This window comes from Takifugu flavidus, chromosome 1 (genome assembly GCF_003711565.1).
Source record: "Takifugu flavidus isolate HTHZ2018 chromosome 1, ASM371156v2, whole genome shotgun sequence".
In the NCBI taxonomy this organism is placed as follows: Eukaryota; Metazoa; Chordata; class Actinopteri; order Tetraodontiformes; family Tetraodontidae; genus Takifugu; species Takifugu flavidus.
Genome location: NC_079520.1, coordinates 15825533 through 15839227, shown reverse-complemented (window position 1 = coordinate 15839227; position 13695 = coordinate 15825533). Strand labels below are relative to the sequence as shown.

Below are 13695 nucleotides of genomic sequence, written 5' to 3'. Positions count from 1 at the left end.
GAACTTTGAGCGTGGGTTTGATGTGAGCTTCCTCTCCTGCCATGGGGGGCACAGACCAGAGCAAAGCAGAACCGAGCAGAGCCATCAGCCTCTAATCCATCCATGCGCTTTTTGCTACCGATATAATTAGGTTCCGATGGTGGTGGATCATTGCCGCCTGCGGTAAGCGCGCATCTACTTTTTCTACTTTTCAAAACACCCCCTTCTGCCTCCTTCCCTCCCTCTCTGTCAGTGGCGTCCACAGGCATTTTGTGGGGGGGGGGGGGGGGGGGGGGGGGGTGCTCAGTAAAAACTCAGGGCACATTGTGCAGTGTATAGAACTGCAGGTTGCTTATTGATTTAAAAAATATTTCAGGCAAATGTTGAATAAATTGTTAACAAAATTACTCGATCCTTTGATTTGACTACGGCTGTGATCATCCTGGAGAGGCTCCCTTTCTTTTTCCTTTCTTATCCTCTCCTTTGCTGCAATAAGCAAAAGAAAGAGACCCTCCATATGAATGACACATTTCTTCCATCGTCATTCAGCAAATAAATTACTGCAAGGGTTAATTATCTAGTTGAATGTAAACCTTCCTCCCCCTGCCTTTTCCTTCACTGGGTCTGTAGCGGCTATCGTATTATACCTGTTTTGATTTTGGCAGCGCTTCTTAAGCAGGCGGACAGTCACCTAGCTTAGGCTCAGCTGTTTGCTGCAGTATGAGATGAATAAATGCAAGTTACAGCTTGGCAACCAAGGCTTAGGAGGCAAACAATGCACTCGATTCATTTACCTGGTACCTGGCTGGTGGGGCAGGGGAGGATGGCTGCAGCTGTGCATCGCTGCTGCTGCAATGCGCCTCGTGTGTGTGCGTGTGTCCCTGTGTGTGGTGGGGCTTTTAACCAATGACTGATCGATGTTCATATCAACATGGGACACATATGTGTAGACTGTAAAAAAAAAAAAGAGAAACGACAACCTTTCAAAAGGGCACTTCCTTGGTCCAGAGGGCAAAGGGCAGGTGCTTTAGCACCACCTAGAGTCAATCTTTGCTCGCCGCTGCGCTCTCTCTCTCCCTCCCTCCAGCTGATGTCGCGTTACCTACCCCCTCTCTCTGACTCCCTCTCTCTCTCTCTGGCTTTCTTTCTCTCTCTCTCTCTCCCCCTCTCCTCTCTCTGCTTGGGAAAGCAGCGGGGAACACGAGCAGAGCTCTTCTGTTACCCCGCGTCTGCCCTGCGGAGCTCGCAGTGCGCATCCCAGACTTGAAGCTTGAGAGCGGACTCCAGGAGAGGGAGACTACCTTTTCAGTAGTTTTGTGGCAGGGGGGGTACAACACCCCCATTTGGACTCTGCCTTTCGAGGCGCGCATGGCGGCGTATTCCTTCCTCCCCCTGCACCCCACCCGCCCTGCTTAAAAAAGTGCCGGCAGCTGAGTTGTGTGGATGGTATTTCCTGGATTTTCCTTCCGCGGGCAACAGTTTGGGAGGGAGCCTGGTCTGCTCAACATATGGCTTCAACGAGGATAACGCGGTAAGTCCGATTACGCGTCTGTAAAGTGCCTTTTCACTTCTGTGACGCATGTGCGCGGAGTTGCCAAAAAGCCACATTATTGATCTGATTCCGCTGGAGACTTGGGAGCTGGGCTCCACATACAAATGAAGTTTGCTGTGTTTTCCAGCGGAGCGAAGCGAGTAAGCGACGCCGAGAAACTCTCAAGGTTTCCGGACAGCGCGGGCGTCGGAAGGGGGGGGGGGGGGGGGGGGGGGGGGGTGCTGTCCGCGGTGCTGAAAGTGAAAAAGAGCCAGGCACGTTACTTGAAACTGCCAGCTCTCATTGAGCAGCGCTGTCGCCTGTACAAGTTTGGAAAATGTGTCTATCGATTAAGATCAGGTCTGGTGCTGAGCAGCAGCTTGTTGCTCCTGCAAAGTCCTCAGTAATCGATCTCTCAGTGCGGCTTCAACAAGTCGCTGGCAAGCTGTTCACTCTAATGGGAGGTGTTCTGTGACCACGCGCGTGCGTGTGTGCGAGCGTGCGTGTGTGTCAGGACAGTGGTACCGTCAAAAAGGTTACCTCACCAACCGCAGCAACCTGTCCGTCTCGGATTATTAAAACAGTCATCCGATTACCCCGAATTAGTGCAAGCTGTCGCCTCCTCAGGACAGAGGGGAGAAAGTCAGAGGTCGCAAAACGCGCCTGTGTGTGTGTGTGCGTGTGTGTGTAATAGAATGAAAAGAACAAATGTTGTTCTATGTGATGCTTCTACAACAGCTGAGTGATTTTTGTGGTGTTCTAGGTTGAAGCCATAGAGGAAATTCTCAGTGGAATTCAGTGAAATTGACTTATTTCTAAGTGTGTGTGTGTGTGTGTGTGCACACATGTCTGTGTAGGTGCGGGCATGCGTGCGTGTGTCTATGCGCGCGTGCCTGTGTGTATGTGTGTGTCTGTGTGCGTGCGGCCGCCTGTGTGTGGGAGGAGTCAGACAGACAGAATGTGTTTGGCGAACCTGGGCCCTGTTCTCTCCTCACCATGTCGAATCCTGTTAGTCATGCTGGATGAGAAAGCAGCAGGATTTAAGTGCTGCTAAATCCCCACCTTTTGAATGGCACAATGTCTGTGAACGTCTGTAAATGACTTATTTGTTTCTTCAAGAAACTTCCTTTCCCCACCCCCAATTTTCTTAAAAAAAGGCTAAACAATTCAACAATGATTTAAGAACTATTCAAATCATTAAAACTGACTGTGTGGTGATTAACCGTAATGGCAGAAAGTTCATGAAATCATGGAATCGGTGTGTTTAGTTCTCTTTCGTTCTCGGTTCAGCTCAACACTATTTTGTGATCCAACACAGAAAGACCAAGGTCCCACAGCACGGCGTCATCCCTCCTGGGACGTCTCAGTAATGTGGTGTTTAATGCTGTAAATGTTTTATATTTGTTTCTATTATCTTTGACAAGCTTATATAATTCAGTTCAAGTGCAAGAATAACACAATCCTTTTAAAGACAGACATGAAGCGCTGACAGGCTGGATAAACTGGTTTTCACCCAAAGAACACAGATTTTTAATCTTGATATCCCATAAAACATCAAATTTCAGAGTCTGTGTGTGAAAAATAGAGCACGGAGTAGAATCTGACATCCGGGGAGAATACTGTAAAATTGTATATGACTATTCTTTCTTTGTTTTTGATGGCCTACACCCCACACCTTCCTCTCGTGGCTCCAGTACAGCGGATCTTATGTTTGATTCGACAGCAGCAGGTTGACAGGTTGGTGGTTGAATCCACAGCATCAGCTGAGTCCAGGAGGCCTCCGCCTCTGCTGCCACAAACAAACGATTGATGTCACGTGCGTTCTGGTGCGTTACCATCAAGGCCACTTTGGTGATGTTCTTGGCGGTGACACCAAATCACCACAATGTTGCTTTCCAACCTCTTCACATGTTCCTGAAGAGCTCCAGGCTCCACAGCCACAGCCTGCTGCTCTCAATGTGCCTTCAAACAATACTTGACTAAATCAGACAATCTATGATGACATTGTCTGTGATGATGAAAGACTTTATGTTGTATATGTTCTCTTTTGTGAGTGTTCGATTCATAATAAAGGATCTGGATGTCTTCAACGCGGGGGTTGAGGTCCTCCATGACTGTTTTTGTTTGATGCCTGTTGTATTGAACTCTCCAGTGTGAGGGATTGGGTTTAATTTCAACAATACATCCCAGTTAATTGTTCGTAACAAGATTATCTGCCTGCTGGCCAAAACACTTCCTGGAATTTGCATATCTGGCAACCCAGGCAACAAAAAACAAAGAGACAAATTAGCAAGAGCCGCCTAACTTATTTAATTTTGAACCGAATTTCTCTCTGTGAGGACCACTGTGTACACAGTTAATTAAGGATGGAAGAAACGATGGAGGGAAATGGTGGCATGTGGAGGAAATAGTTTTAGGATAATTTACAAATTCAATCATCATTGTCTCAGCAGCACTCATTATCCAATTCCAGCGTTATAGTTTCTGAAACTGGGTCAAATTATTTCTTTTCTTTGGTTGTTTGTGGTGGCTTGTTGGTGTTTGAGTCCCAGGGTGGGATTAGATAAACTTACTTTTAATCCTGTGTGGTAAAGGTTCTGAGGAACTAGGAACTCCCCTCGCCCAACTTTAATACCCTAAGCAGCTTTCTGTCTGATCAGGGGCTCCAGAACCTTTTCAGTCTTGGACCCAAATAAAAAAGAATTAGTCAGTGAGCCGTCTTTTAAAGCGGCGTGGTGTTTGGCGCCTGAACTCTCAATCTCCAGGGTGGACTCTCCCCTATGTTTTGACATCTTTGGGTAATGATGCACGGCCAGCCGCTGGCGTGCCACCGCTCTCTTTAATGTGGCTGCAACAAGGAAAGTGGGACATAACCAGCGGGCGGTGGGGTAATGGAGTAGATGGCTTTCACCTGCCTTGAAGCCACCTAAGGCGGTGGCATTTTATGTCACCATTCTGGAAGCAGACGTGGTTGTTGAGCATCAAAGTATTGATTACTAGTACTACTCCATTACTTCTGATACCGAGAACTCGTGATAGTGGGTGTTTGTATGCAGATTTCTTATGCTAATATGGTGGCTGAGAAGTGCAATACAAAATATCATTATTCATTACTAATGTTGAAAGAAATGTATTATCTTTATTTATTTACATTTTACATAACAAAATTACAAAACCAAGTCACATTTGCATTTACAGTAAAAAAAAAATTATACAATGGTTAAATAAATGATTAAACAAATTTACATATTGCAACAATTTTACCAACTTGAAAACAAGAAAAATAGGAAAAACTGGACAAAAGTTGTTGACTGGAAATGACCCAGAATTTTTAATGTCGGATCTGCGAAAGTTTGCTACCAAAGTAAAAAAAAGAAGAAGTTATTATTGTTTTACAAAACCTTCCTGAAAAAACATTCAGTACAAAAACTCATAATTTATTTATTGTGATGATTTGTCATTTCTCAGAAGACTGATGAGAAAAACCGCAAGAAAACATTGATCACAGATCCAAAACAAAGAGTTGTGTTTACATGGTAACGGGGTCACAACAGTTTCACGCTTCATTATGAAGACCCGCCCACATTTCACCAGCATCATGGGATCTTAGCTTTGACAATTTCAACCACAATACACTCGCTTGCTAAAATTTGCTTTGAGAATTTGTTTGAGCTCTATGCAATATACAGAGGAGGCTATTGTTTGTGTGTGTGTGTGTGTGTGTGTGTGTGTGTGTGTGTGTGTGCGTGTGTGTGAGCGCGCACCTGTGCGCCGTGTGTTATTGGCCACTGCTAAACCGCAGGAGGTTGCCAGGTTTAAGTCTCACCGCTGGTTCACTGTGTCGAGGAGTGTAAGTGTGTGTGTGTGTGTGTGTGTGTGTGTGTGTGTGTGTGTATGTCTGTGTTGGGGAGGATTACAGCAACTATTACTGCCAACTTCAAAGAGTCTTCGGGTGTTGTGCCAGGTCAGCATGTTTACACAGGAGAATTGATGTTGTCTCACACACACACACACACACACACACACACACACACACACACACACACACATGTTCAGACCTACCTTATCTCCTCTTCAGGACACACTCTCACATATAAGGCACCCACTGCCCAGAGCGGACTGGTCTTATCAGTGGTCCCAGTGAGTCGAGGGAGGCATTTAATCAGGGTCAGCGCTCAGCTCTTGGCATCAGACTGATTCCAACATCACTCTCCTTACTCATCCACCCTCTCTGCTTCCTGTTATTTTTTTCATTCCTCCATCCCTCACACTCAACAATCCCGTCTGATAAATATTTCTCGGCTACAGTTTGTTCCAGAAAAGTTCAAACCAGTTCACTAGAGGCGGTAAAATAGTCTCACGCTCAAAGATTTGCTAACTTTTTCAAAGTTTGCAAATCTCTGACTTTCAAGTAGCAATTTACTGGTTTCACTTACTTGTTTGTTGTTGTTGTTTTTTAAATTATTGCAAATGTTCAAGCACCAAATCAAAACTGTCATTTCCTGGTGAAACACTCCGTGTTGACCGAGATGTCAACAACATTTAGAACACTTTAGTTTATGTCTATGCTTGTGAGGACCCTCGGTGATATAATGCACCTCTCAGAGCATCACTTTAACCCCAGCCTTCACCCCTAAGATCACACCTCAACTCTCACCCTGATCTAAACCCAATTCTCAGTTAAATCTATCAGTCGAATCTTCAAACACACCTACAACTACACAATTGCTCTCTGATTTGACAATTGCTCTTGTCAAATCATTTGGAAAAAATATATAATTTAGATATAGAAAATGAAGTAAAAAGTCCGTCTGTGGTCTATTTCAGAAGCCAATTTTCCCCTCCACTTGCTGCCAGTTCATGATGAGGGCTCCTGCTCTCAAAGGTTTCTGAAACACGTCCATGTATTACGTTCTAATTATGTCCTGATTGAGGTGCAGTTGGGTTTTATTTTAGAGGACAATCCTGTAGGAATTGCACCAATTTTATTTCTTTACATTTTCAGCTCTTGATTTGAGTGATTTTGCTTTATTTTCTGTTTTGCTGTAATTTTGCTCTCGTTAAATTCCACCTCTTGGATTCTAAATGAGGGCCGCACCACACTGAATGCTGAGGTTAAATATACATGATCCGCAGGTGTAGGGTTCACGGCTGCTGATCACAGCCGACTGAGTTCACCATGGGAGGAGATCATTTAGTGTCTGTTGGTGTCTGTTGTGCAGCAGAAAATAGTCTTGCATAAAAAATAGTCTTGCATAAATCCCCCAGCTGGCCTTTATCACCAATAAAAAGTCAGATCTGTCTGGTCATTTCATATCTTTGTTGATTATCAATGCTTTGAACTGTGACCTTAGACGCTGATGTGAAACTGAACTCAGTGGGTTTATTATTAAATGCACACAAGTGGAAAATGGGAATCTATGCTGTGAGGTAAAAAATGAACCGAACAAATAGGAGCTGCTCTAAAACAGACCTATCAGACAGCCCGATGGTGGTTCTTGTCTACAGTGTGGGAAGCCGCACACAGCTCAGCATAAAATAATGACAAGATAAGCTGGTGCTGTTAGAAATTAGTTTGGTTCTGAAAACTTTAATGCAGGAGCACTGAAGTGATATAACACATTATAAACCAGGTGAAAATCTTCTTCTGACCTAATAAAGGAAAATGCTGGTGAAGAGAAAGTCCTCCTGTGTGTTTTATCCCCACAGTGACACAGATGCTGTGCTAATACCTGACAGGACAGCGGTCTGGCATTTGCAGGTGTTAAAACTGAGGATATCATGCACACATGGGCGGGGAGGGCTTTCTTGGGTCACTGAACCTTCAGGGAAAGATAAAGCTTAGAGCCCGATGATGAGACTTACCCCTCCCTCACACACAAATGTGTTTAAGGCAACTGAATGTCAGATAAAAAAGACAGTTTTCACCTTTTCCATTCAAAAACCCCTAAAAGTGCGTTTCAGCCACAGCGTGATGTCAACATCCATCTGCTGAACGTCACGTGAGCACGTCGGAGCGAGGAGGCCCAGAAACAGGTGTCTGGGACGGAGTCAGAGCCGGATAAACCTAGCGGTTGACTAAAGCCCCACAGGATTCAGAATATAAAGCGCTAATGGATTTATATCAGGCTGGACTGGCCTGTGGTTCTGCTCCGAAGCCCATTTCCACCATTGTGGTTTAAAGGAAGTGATGAGATTTCACAGCATTTGGACAGTCAACATACCTGAATGTGTCAGCTGATTTTGAAATAATCAATATGGGTGATATGACATGACAATATCACGTTGTGTTAACAAAATAACACAGAATATTAAATTAAATTAAATTAAATTAAATTAAATTAAATTAAATTAATTAAATTAAATTAAATAAATTAAATTAAATTAAATTAAATTAAATTAAGAGATGCAGCAGATATTTTACAGACCGTGTAGCCAGTAAACTTCTAGCTTTGTTTTTTAACGACCTACATCATCTTTCTTACTCTGTTTGAACTAAACTGGATCCAAAGATCTTCAAGATCTTCATAATATCTCAAATTGACTTGGACAAAATCACGAAAGAGCATCTGAGTATGTGCCGTTTCTGAAATACTATGTCTAAACGTCTCCTCTGCTTTAGTCAGTCACTGGACTGGAATGAAGTTGAAAATAAAGCTGACTTCATAATGATCATCGTCCTTTCCTCCATCTACTCCGCTCGCCAACAACTGTTTGACAAATGATTTTTCACTCCCACATGAATTATTCCACCTTCTTTTCTCTCTTCCCATTCTTCATTCTCAACACTCTTATTAATATTAAAGCCAGCTGTCAGTTTCAAAGTGTTTGGAAGAAGCAAAATTCACCTTAATTTTGAGGTCATGGCTAAAAAACCCCACTGACGCTGAGAATTTAAATGAACTACACACAAACTAACTAATTTAATAGGCTTTATCCCACTTTTAACAGAAAGTGGCACAATCTTGATGTTTAACTTGGGAAAATAAATCCAGATAAATCATTCGGGGACCTACTAACTACATTCTTGGCGAGTTTTTCAAACAACAGTTGGCATTTTAAAGAGGAGCATTTTGCCATTTGCATGCAACAGGCTTGCTGCCAAGGTCATGTGACGCCATTTGAGCGGTGCTGTCAGCTGTGTGCCGGTTCCAGGCTAGCATGTCGGACCTAAATTGTCTTGGTGTGAACACGGCTGGTTGTGGCTAAAGCTGTAACAGCAAAGATTCTCATTACCTGTGAGGAGGAGTGTGTTAAAATAAGGTGCCAAGAAAAGAAACCAAAGGCTGCAGTCGTAGACAGAAGAGAATCAAATTTTAGAATTTGATTAAAGATTCAGCTATGCTAACATACAGCTGTCGGTCCTCACAACTAAATCAAAGCCCTTTCAATGAGTCTGTAAGATCGTCCAAAATGATGGCACATGTTGGTTGAACTGCAGTTTTGTATTATTTTTAGTGCAAATATTTTGTGTTTGCAAAATAAGTTATAATCTAAATACTTTATATTTGCATTTGCTAATAGTATGTCTTTGAGATTTTGTTGCTATATGTTGTAATGGCATTAGCTGATAGTAGCAATACCATTGTGGGTTTTGTGTGTCAAGTCTGATGTACATATCACCTCATAGAAGATTGTTTAACTCTTAATATTTGTGGATAATGGTGTTTAATGTGTGGATATGTGTGTGAATCACCACTACGACTTCGGTGATTTCCAGTGTCTGTCGGGGATCACTACACATTTGGAACAGGTCCAATGTTCCCTCTAATTTTTCATATGTCTGGGCATACAGACAACCTTCCTGAGCACACTGAGGACCACTGTGAGCATCAGAAGTGCTCGCTGTGGCCACACACCAGTATCACACCTGGGATCATAGAAAGTTTCATGGCTCATTAAAAGAATCAAATTACAACTGCAATTTCCATTAGTTTACTTTTAATATAACTCATTTGGCCCACTTAAATAATGCAATAATGTACCAATCCCTTTCCCCATTTTGAGTCTTTGTAAAATTCCAACAGCATTCAAATGACTTTTCTGCTGAATGTGTCGCTTGAGGTAGTCCAGCTTCCATTTTGTCCATATTTTTCCATCGGAAAACTCGCTTACAACTTTAGCTTCGCTGCATGTTTTGCAGAGCAGACCTTTCTCACTCGAAAAAGAAAATATCTCACCCAGTTTCACTGCCTGTTCTTCTATTTGCACATACTCCGACAGCCATTCCAACTTAAAAGAACCGCAGTTCTTTTTTACTTTGGTTTGGGGAGTCGACGTATCACATTCACTGCCCGCTCGTTTCACCATGATAAGGGGTTAGCATTAGCGTCACTTAACTCTGCCGCACTGTACATGCGCAAGTACTGTCAATGCCGTGATTGGCTGCGTAGCGTAATTGCATCGTATCGTATGATTGGCTGGACACCTGTCACCTGTCACTCACTGAATTACACAGCAAAATGATACAGAAAAAAAGTTATATATCTAATTCATTTGCAGTGCGTTCACTGGATAGGCTTTCTTGTGCGCTGAGAGTGTGCAACCAGTGTGCAATTGCGCAGTTGCTCAGCTTAGAGGGAACATTGGACAGGTCCCCTCCAACAGATGACAGAGACAGTTCCCTCCATCACACGTTAAAGCAACTACAAGTCACACCCAGTCTGACAAATGCACCCCTCTCTGGGAGCCTTTGGGCTTTCTCCAAGTCCGAGCAGGAGAGCTGTGGTGTGAAAATATCAGCCGCCTTCTCCAAAATATCCGACCGAAATCAGATGTCGGATTTAAATTAAACTAAATGTTGGACTTTGTGTTGAATCTGTTCTATGTGACATTCAGGTGTCTATTTTGGGCGACCAGATGATCTTTCCTGATATTTGCTTGAAACTTCAAAGATCTTTTTGAAAATGCCTGTTGCAATGATTGATCAAATGTCAGAATCCTCTTATGGGTGTTGCTTTTATACATCTTTTGGAGGCCTTGAATAGTTTATTTTCTACTGTTTTCTCAGCATTCTGGTGGATATGCATCCTGTTCCCTTTGTTCTTCATGTCTTAGTATGTTTAAAGCATACAAGGCTGTCATATAACACATGTGTCTTGTTGCTGTGTGGGTGTGGGATCCCACATATGGCCTTGCTCACAGGATGAATGCTGATGTTGGAACTATGGAGCTAAATTCATGCCAAAATGTAACAATCAAATTTAACGTGTGTAGCAAATCCCCCATGATTGACAAATAACCCCAGTGAGGTTTGCAAATCCAAAACACCACAAACGATCTGTCAGAATACTAAATTTGGTTTAAGCCTCACTGCTAGCGGTAGTGTGGTTAAAGGCTAAACGCGTTAACGCGTTGTTACTGGCCAGTCCCTGGCCAAGCCCACAACTGTGGAGATGAAGGCTGCGTCCTGCCCACATCCCATCATATGGCATGCCAATCTCTGGAAGGATCCTGTGCATTGCATGTATGGGCCCTAAACATTCTCAGGCTTCTCCGTCTGACCCACAATCATGTCCCCACTGTGCTTCAGTGCCAGTGAAACCTTTAGATCAGAGGTTCAGAGCAGCTGTAGCTGACGGTCAGAATTCCTGCGTAGCAGCAGCCAGCTCCAGACCCGATGTCCATCAGACGCAAGCTTCCACGTGATGGACACCAAATCCCCAGTAAGTCCAATGTTCTAGGTCTTACATCGAGGCAAGCTGGGAGATGAGGACGCAGAGAGTGACTCTGAGTCTGACCTCTTCGATATGGAGGAAGAAGGAGCTGATTCTTCTTTTCGATCATTTAGTGCTGCTGGCGACGTCAGATATACATTAATTTACTTGTATAACCTATTTTTTATTTTGTATATTTCATTGTTTCTCAACCCTGATTTATTAGAGCTATATATCTGTTTAATAGGACTGTACTGCATTTGCAAAGCCAATTGCGTTTGTTTGTTGATGCTGTTTTTGATTTGTACTGACCTCACTGTGGCTATTTGTGAATCATGGGGGCATATGTAAAACACGCCGAGTTTATTTGTTAAGTTTGGCATGACTTTAGCTCCATATAAAACGGCCAGACAGGAGGCCTGGAAGAACACCAGAGAGGAGATTTATGGGTGTAGTGAGAGAGGACACGATGCTAGCTGGTGTGAGAGGGACGGGGTCAGATGGAGACAGGATCCCTGAGGGTAGCAGCTGAAAGGAGAGGATTAATTCCTCACCCCCCGAAAAAAAGAAAAGAAATTGGAGTTGCCGCCACATTAGTGGTGGAATCAGACATGTATGATATGAAACCTAAGATTTATTACTATCCATACAAATGCTCCATTAGATAATTGAAAAGAGTGGGCTGGCAGGGATGTCAAACCAATCAGCCGTGGTAACCAGTGGCAGAGCAATCTGTCACAGTTAACACCTACGTACACCACGTTAACCACAGGCCACGTGTCATTATTCACTTCCTAAAATTGGTGGCAGCGCGTGAATAGACAACATCCGTGAAAACACACGTGTGCTCACTCATGCGGGCCCATGCTCTTTAGCGAACACTCCCTCCTCTGGTCAATACCTCCCTCTGTGCCCACACAGAGATCTGCTCCAGTGAGGAACAGGAAATGAGTCTTACTGGGCTTAATGGAGGACAGGAAGTTGGTCATCAATGCTTAACTGTGTTCCTGGTCCTAAGGTGGGTCTGACTGAATCCATCCATGTGTTCATTTTACTTTATAAATGATCATCATAAATCGAACAGTCACAAATTTGTTTGGGAATCAGCCACATTGTCAGTGGCTACTGTTAGCTAGCATGTCGCTCACCCACCCAACTGATGCTAAATGTAAATACTAACTTTAGCTCACCATTGAGGTGCCGCGTTGTGTTGGTGGAGGGTTTTGGTGAACCTGTGAGCCATAGTGTTGCATGTATTTGTCCCTGGTAGAAGCTTTTACATGAGATTATGAGAGATTTGAGATTATAGCGTATGAGATTATAGCGTATGAGATTATAGCGTATGAGATTATAGCATATGCCCATCTGAACTGCTGCCTGAAACCTCATTGTTTCAGATGACACCAAAAAAGACTTTATCGTTGATTCCTCAGTGAGTAGCTCTAGTAATCCTCCGAATCATCATGTTTCTGCCATCAAAAGCTGGGATGGATTCATATCTACGGATATATTCTATTGTTCTGTAAAACTGTTGACCTCATCCAAGAGGAGACGCAAGGGCAGCGAGCAATCCTCGAGAAATCCACAGCTTTGAGGTGGCATTTGCCCTCATTGCAATTATTACTGATATTTAAATACAAGGCTTGATCTGCCAACCGTTAAACCCTTGAAGGTGTGCATCTCATCCTACAAGTAAAGATTTATTAAGAAACTCTAACGGGTGTGCACTGCCTGCAGTGATTCCTAAATGGCTGCTGCATATCCATTGACGCTATTGTGCTTCTGCACATAATGGAAACCAGGTCACAAGAGGTCGTACTGTTAATGTCAGATGGTGATGACGTCTGTACACATCAAACAAAAGACCTCTGAACACATAAAACCTTCTCCACATGTGGCTCAGCAGCTCCTTTGTTGAATCCATGTGGATGCAGACTGATGTAACATCTATACTCCATGCATGATATATCATGGCTGATATACTTAAAATAAAACTGTTGGAATAATTGAAACTTTGGAATTGCTTATATACTAAATACAGCAATTGCATTTAACTGTATCGTATAAAGTGTGAATACAACATGACAAATAATGTAAATATCTCATACCAAATCAACAAAAGAGCTCTGAACTCATACAGCTTTCTTTGCACATGTAGCTCAGCTCCTTGTAGCACACAAGCGGAACGTGCATCTGCAGAATGCCAACAAAAGTGTCTGTGCGACTTAGCAAAACACGACTGCACGTTCACAGAGCTTAACCTAGCGTTTGCATCTGCATCCTGTTACAGTTTCATCATTTCACACAATAAAATCAAGTGAAACTGTATCGCGAAAATAAAACTCACCTTCTCTCAGTCAATGCGGCTGTAGCCTGAGAGGCAGGCGACGAGGTCAGAGGTCAAACTGAGGTAACTTCCACCTTCTGTTCTTTTTCTGCGCCTGGAATGGCACAGCTAATTATAAACCGATTCTGAAGCCAAATGTTGCTTTGTGACATCTTCCAAGTCATCATAATCCGATTTCATTG

At 43.2% G+C, this 13695-nt stretch overlaps 1 protein-coding gene across 3 annotated transcripts in view; it reads left to right on the top strand.

The window, feature by feature from the left end:
• Positions 1 to 1116: 1116 nt before the first annotated feature.
• The window catches only part of LOC130521490 (protocadherin-15-like), a 103678-nt gene continuing 91099 nt past the window's right edge, over positions 1117 to 13695 (top strand). For all 3 annotated transcript variants that reach the window (XM_057025103.1, XM_057025096.1, XM_057025088.1), the window contains exon 1: positions 1117 to 1510. The gene's annotated coding sequence lies outside the window, so the exon portion shown is untranslated. The remainder of the gene's footprint in view (positions 1511 to 13695) is intronic.